We start from the raw sequence: 7,738 nt of genomic DNA on the forward strand, positions 1-7,738 counted from the left end.
TACATGGTGTGGCTTGTATTTATGGTGTGTGTTCATTCATTCAGTCACCAAGATTCAGTAAGCAGCTACTCCTGTGTATCCGGCACTCTTCCATTGTTGTAGTCTTTGGTAACGCTGCACATTCTAGTAGGGGAAGACACACACTAAACAAAACTACAATAAATATATAATACATCAGCTGGTGGTAAGTATATAAGGGTTGCCAGACTTAGCGAACAAGAATACAAGGCACCCAGTTAAATTTCAGTTTCAGATAAACCCAGAATAATTTTTTAGTGTAAGTATTCCCATGCAGTGTTTGGCCTGACTTAGTTTTAGTGTAAGTATGGCCCATACAATATGTGGGACATACTGATACTGAAAAATTACTTGTTGTTTATCTGGAATTCAAATTGAACTGGATAGCCCATATTTTCTCTGGCAATCCTGACCTGGGTTACTGAGACTGTGGTTTACTGTGGTTTGTACAAAGCGGGTCTGGCATTACTCAAGAATGTGTTATAAGTGTGGTGTGTATGACACGTGACTGGTTCTTATAGAGGTATTTAGAGATGGCTGAAGTTAGCTGTGTTTGTGCAAGAGTTGAGGAGATACATATATATATAGTGTGTGTGTGTGTGTGTCCTATATATATAGTGTGTGTGTCTATAAACATATCTCATCTCCAGCGTTTGGTGTTGGAGGAGACGATTGTGATACAGGTGGGTTGTATGAGAACGTAGTACAGAAGGGATGCATGTATATACCTCCATGTGTTGTGTGTGGTTTACTAAGGAAGTTATATGTGGGGTGTGTGATATTTTTGCTGTATCAGAGTGTACATGGTTGTATGAGTTACTGTCTCATGAAACACCCCTAACAAGAATTCTGTATACACTCTTACGTACACCGAGTGTCAGCCAGGTCCTGGCAGGGTGACAAGAACTTTACCACGCAGACTTTATATCTGGTAAGCACTCTAACCCCATTGATCTCGCTCTTCTCTGCACTAACACACACACACACACACACACACACACACAGGAACATAGAGCAAAATATTCTGAATGGTCAGGGGCAGTCATTGCCTTCCCCAGCCTGTCCCAGCCACTGCCTGGAAATCTGCCTGCTGTGTAGAGCTCCATTCCCAGGGCCCATCCTACAGTCTCCAGGGCCCTGGGCCCGGTAGGAGCTACTGGGCTCTAATCTGGGGCAGAGGCCTCTAGCTGGAGCTCTGGAGTGACCACCCCTCTGTCTCCCAGGGCAAGCTACTCGCCTACTTTTAATGCACGCAGGCACCACATGGCCCGTGGCTCTCAGAGCTCCCCGCAGGACACTGAGGCCATTTCTCACCCCTGCTCACGCGGTCTCAGTCTCTGGAAAACCCTTCCCTTTCCTTGATCGCCTTTGGGAAATTCTTCCTGTTGAAGGAATAAAACCTCCTTGCTTTCAATATGACACCATCCCTAGACAAACAATCTTCTTTCAAAGTGCATTCCACTTGTCAAGATAGTTTTCAACAGGGCCTTCAACTCATGGGGCTTCTCTTTCCACTTTGGTAAAAGAGGCCAAGCAACTCATGGGTCTCTCTCAGCATCCTTGCATCCTTCACATCCCCCACCTCATGACCCCAGGGAACGATCCAAGAGAATAAGAGAGAAATCGGGGACTGAGAAAAGCTGCACCTCTAGGTCTGTGCAAGCAGGATGCAGCCTGCTGTGAGTCCGACAAAGCTCCAGGCCCGGCAGCCCCAGGAGAGAGTCCCTAGACCAGCGGAGCTGACCTCCCATCTCCCAGGGGGCATCTGGCCGTTCTGTGCCGTCTCACACCACAGGGACCCTCCGGATGGATACGGCAGCATCAGTGAGACAAGGTCTCTCGCTCCCTGCTTCACAGGTGACACGTTCTCAGTCCCCCCCATCCTAGAGAAGGTTTAGTTTGGCAGAAACCCATGTGCCCCAGCATGTTGCCCCCCACATACCTCCTCTGTTCTCGGCAGTTTCCTGGGACTCTTCATTTTCCAGATGTTTCCTCTTTTGTCGCCGTTTCATGGTACCAACTAGAAGTCTCCCTTAGAAGATGCCTCAAGAGATGTCCAACTCCTCGTCTTCCCTACAGGTTGGCCCTTGTTGGCTCTTGGGCAATCCGTTGAAATGATTCAATACAAATAAAAGTAGTCAAGTCTCCTAAATGGCTGAAAAACTTGTACCACTTATTGAAGCAGCAGTACTGCCTAGTGCTCACCAGGGCTGTTAAGTTTACAAGGTTGCCAGGCGCACAGCGGGATTCTGTGACCTCAATGATGACATCAGAGCATTCTGTGGACCTAGGTTGAGCGCAGTCTCTGCAATAGCAAGTTAAGACCTTATATAATTGTTCTATATTGTCATAAGGCATATAAGATCAAAATTATGGTATGAACTCTGGAAGCCAATTTCAAAAACACAACAGTTCTCAGATTATTTTGCATACACAGAAAAATTCATGAGTTTCAACAATTGAAGCTTTATTATTTATGCTGTGCTTTAACTACAGATCCATAATAGGGAGAGGGAAAATCCTGGAGCTAGAAACAAAAGTGGATATACCTACATTGTGGAGGTTTAAAAAAAAAAAGTTGCTCTTGTTGAAAAGGTGCACAAGAGGAGAGAACTGAGCATAATGGCAGAGGACCCTCTGGATGTGGAACCAGTAAGGACAAAGCAGGTTTGGATGGCGTTCCATACGCAGACCAATGGTGGTATTTTTAATATAGTTGGTTAAAGGGCTTTATTTAGCAAGTTACAGTTGACCCTTGAACAATATGGTTTTGAACTGGGCAGGTCCACTTATATGCAGGGTTTTTTTTAATAGTAATTACTACAGTACTACATGATCTGTGGTTGGTTGAACCCATGGTTGCAGAATTGCAGATACAGAGGAACCACGGATATGGAAGTCTGACCATAAGTTATTTATACAGATCTGTCTATCCATCCATCCATCCGTCCACCCATCTGTAGAGAGAGAGAGGGAGTGAGTGCACATGCTAGGTATTTACAGAAGTAGATATGGAAGTGTGAGGATATACAAACACACACATGTGTATGTGATGTATATAAGCATGTATATCCACGTTTCTATTTCAGGGCTGGAGCAAGGAAAGTGTAGAATGATCCTGGAGAAAATTTACTGTGCCAGAAAGTAGGAAAGAGTGGCGGGATGTGTAAAAAGATCCAGCTTGAAGAGACTCACACTGGGTAAATCTGAGCAATTTGGCCATAAAATAAACAATTATCATACAGAATATGAATAAAAAAAGAGGAAGGGAGGGAAGGAAGGGCTCTCATAATAGAATGCCAAACCATAAATATATAGAAGGAATGATGTAATGTAAAAATCCTTATTTACAACCATCATAGTAATGATAGGTTCTGGCAAGAGTAATCAATGAATTATAAAACTACTGGTTGAAAGTTTACAAGGAGCAGGATGCTACAAAACCCAAAGTATCTCTCCACAAAGTATTAATCACAACAAGAAATACAGTAGGTATAAATTTGGTGAACACTACCTTAGCCAAGAGATGAACATGATCAATAACAGAACAAACGAACGTTTTAGATCTCTGGGGTATGCTATACTGAGAAGGACGCAACGTTGCTTCAGTACTATTACTGACAGAAATAAAGAACCAGATCTTATCGCAAGGAAGCATCCACGTTGAGAGTCTCCTGTTTCACAGTTATGACCACAGGGAGCATAACTGGCCAAAGGTCCCAGCTGCTGCTCTTAAACCCATCACCAGGTTTGCCTGGAGGCCGGCCTTGCCCCTGATTGCTCCTAGTCAGCACAGCAGGGATCCTAAGGCAGGCCATTTCTTGGAGACCAGGATTCCTCTGTCCAGTGACCTTTTTTCAAGGACTCTGACAGCCTTGAAGGAGTTTACGTGGATGACAAGGCAGTCTCGGATGATCTACCAAATCTTTCTTCCAAATCTTCACTCAGGGTCAGACTTGCACTATGAGCTGATAGCTCCGCCAGCCTTCCAGAGCTCCCTGCCATTTCCTCTCCGATGTTTTCCCTAATGAAAGATTTGTTCATTAAAGTCTTTCTCAGCACTTTGCCGTCTAGTTCTTGGAGGACCAGGACAAACCCCAAGCCCTAGAAGCATCCCTTTTTGGCTCTTTCTAGTAACCTTCCTTTCCATATGGTAGCCACTAATTTGTAATGGTGTAGATTCACTTAGCCTATTTTGTACTTGATATAAATGGAGTCGTGTAACAGGTGCTATTTTGTGTTGGCTTCATTTGCTCCACAGTATATCCATGACATTTATCCATATTGTTGGGAGTGGATACCTTTGATTCATTTTCATTGGTGGATATTATTGCAGTGTGTAAACATATCAAAATCTATTTATTAATCCCATTATTGGTGGGTATTGGGTACTTCCCCATTCTTGGCTATCACAGTTAGTGGTGACGTGAGCAATCTAGAATGTGCCTTGTGCACTTGTTTGAGGGATATTTCTATGGGTGGAGCCAAAGGGTTCTAGGGTATATGTTCAACTTTGGTAGATACAGTTGACCCTTGAAGAATGCATGGGCATGAGGGATGCATCTGAGTCTTTTATTCCATAGATGTTTTTAAAATATCTCTCACTTTTGGCCCAAGAGTGCTGCGTTTGGGTTTACAGTGTTTCTTAACTTTAAAATAGTCCAATTTTTCAATTTTTTCTTTCACAGTTGGTGACTTTTTTGGTCTTAAGAAATTCTTCCTACTCCAAGGCAAAAAGGCTGTTATCTTACGTTCCTTTCCTAAAGCATCATTGTTTACTTTTCAAATTTAAGTCTGCAGATCTTCTGCAATTTATATTTTTATATCCTATGCAGTAATGATTAATATTTTTCCCATATGGATATCCAGCTGACTGAGAACCAATAGTTGACCCTTGGACAACATGGGTTTAAACTACACAAGTGCACTTATACGAGGATTTTTTTTAATAGTAAATACTGCACTACTACACGATCCAAGGTTGGTTCAATCCTCAGATGCAGAATTGCCGATTATGGAGAAACCATGTACGTACAGAGGACTGGCTATAAGTTATACTTGGATTTTCAGCTTAGCAGAGGGTTGGCACCCCTAACCCCCTTGAACCCTAGTTCAAGGATCAACTGTATTAACAAGAGTTCTTTCCCCTCTCTGCTGCAGTGTTTTCTTTTCTTTCTTTTTTCTTTTGGCCGTGCTGCGTGGCTTGCGGGATCTCAGTTCCCTGACCAGGGATTGAACCAGGGTCACCACAGTGAAAGCGCCAAATCCTTACCACTAGACCACCAGGGAACTCCCTGCAGTGTTTTCTTTTTACACGTTGTTATAATGTCTGTTTCAACATGGATTTTGATGTCTATTATCTTGTCTATCCTTGAGCGAACACCAGACTATCTTATATTGTAGATTTATAGTAAGATTTAATGTGACTAATATCTTTCTTTTCATTCTTCTTTCAGATTGTCCCAGCTCTTCTTTTGTTTTTTATTTTTATGTTTTTTTAGATGTTGGGGGTAGGAGTTTATGTATTTATTTTTGCTGTGTTGGGTCTTCGTTTCTGTGCGAGGGCTTTCTTTAGTTGTGGCAAGCGGGGGCCACTCTTCATCGTGGTGCGTGGGCCTCACTATCACGGCCTCTTGTTGGGGAGCACAGGCTCCAGACGCGCAGGCTCACTACGTGGCTCACGGGCCTAGTTGCTCCGTGGCATGTGGGATCTTCCCAGACCAGGGCTCAAACCCGTGTCCCCTGCATTAGCAGGCAGATTCTCAACCACTGCGCCACCAGGGAAGCCCCCAGCTCTTCTTGTAGCTCTTTGCTTTCCCACATAATATTTGTAAACATCTCATCAATTTCCAAGGGGAAAAAATGCTGGTGTTTTTATTGGGGTTTGACTGAGCCTATAGATCATTTTGAGGATTACTGATATCTTTGTAATATTGAATCTTCAAGCCATGAATATCACTATTTTTAAGAATTTCTCTTGGAGAAAAATAAAAGTGGATCCCATGTAATAAAATGTACATAAATAGACTCCAAAATATTTAAAGGACCTACATGTGAAAGATAAGTCTAGAAAGTTAATTTTTAAAAGGTAGAAATATATTTTTTCACCTGAGGAGTTTCAGAAGCACAGATATTAAGAAATTATTGGTTTATTATCTTATAATTAAAGATTTCTATTCCATGAAGAACACAATAGAAAAATTTTAGAAACACGTGCCCAATTAGGAAAGGATACTTGTAATTGGTAAAACTGAAAAGGTATTAATAATCAGAATATGTAATAGAAATGAGGAAGAAAAAGATAGCATCCACATTAGAAAATGGGGCAAAAGTTTTAAGTAGACATTTATAGATGAAGCTACCAAGCATTTGAAAAAAAGATCAAACTTATTAGAAATCAGAGAAATTTAACTAAAACAAGATACTACTGTACACTTAATACACTAGCAAAACGGTGATGAGTCGTCCAAATGAAGGTAAGTGGTTGCACAAAAACCTGACGTGCAACTCTTTGGTAATCTGGACTGGTGGAGCCGTTCAGGAAGTCAATCTGGCTATATTATTAAAGTATACACATTTGCTATGAAATAATTTCACTCGGGTATGTATTCCAAAGAAATTCTCAGATACGTCTATAAACAAATGTAAGAAGATGTTTACTTGATTGTCATTGGCATGGCAGTTGGAAGAGTACAGGTAAAATGTGGGTGCAGAAAATGGAACTCTATGAAACAAATTAGATAGATGGGTGAATGTTTTTTTTTGTTTGTTTGTTTTTCTGCGGTACGTGGGCCTCTCACTGTTGTGGCCTCTCCCGCTGCGGAGCACAGGCTCCGGACGTGCAGGCTCAGCAGCCATGGCTCACGGGCCCAGCCGCTCCGCGGCACGTGGGATTTTCCCAGACTGGGGCATGAACCCGCGTCCCCTGCATCGGCAGGCAGACTCTCAACCACTGTGCCACCAGGGAAGCCCGGATGGGTGAATCTTAAAAATATACTCCTGAATGAAGGAAATAAACACCAGAATGAATTTTATGACACAATATTATTTATATGAATTGAAAATATACACAAGTGCACATTGTGCACAAGAACACACCCAAAAGAAAACACATCAAACAAATTAGAATGGTAGCTTACGGGGTAGAGAAGGGAGTGGAGGGTGCCATAGGGAACAGGAGGTGAATAAATAAAACTTAATCATGTTACCGTATTTCATCATGCTATATCCAAGATTTCACTTTACTTGTAGTGGAAAGAAATCCTGTGTGCTATGTTGGCTTAAGTCAGGAATAGTTCTTGGAGGATATTTTCCTGAAAGAATTTGGAACAAATTTTTGAAAAAATCTTTGTTTATACTATGGATGATCTTTTTTTGTTTGTTTTGTTTTTTTCTTTAATTTCTGTTTTGTGGGTGTGTGTGGGATCTACTTTATTTTGTATTTCATTAATCTGATCTTATATTTTTCCATCTGCCTTCTTCAGTTTTATTATTCATTTATTAACTTCCTGAAATGGATGTTTTCTGAATCAATTTTCAACTTCCTTTTTACTTTGTTTTTTTTTGTTTTGTTTTGTTTTTGTTTTCCTTGCTGTACGCGGGCCTCTCACTGTTGTGGCCTCTCCCGTTGCGGAGCACAGGCTCCGGACGCGCAGGCTCAGCGGCCATGGCTCACGGGCCCAGCCGCTCTGCGGCATGTGGGATCTTCCCGGACCAGGGC

The sequence above is a fragment of the Mesoplodon bidens genome, assembly GCF_964165515.1.
Source record: "Mesoplodon bidens genome assembly, contig: HAP1_SCAFFOLD_277, whole genome shotgun sequence".
NCBI lineage: Eukaryota > Metazoa > Chordata > Mammalia > Artiodactyla > Ziphiidae > Mesoplodon > Mesoplodon bidens.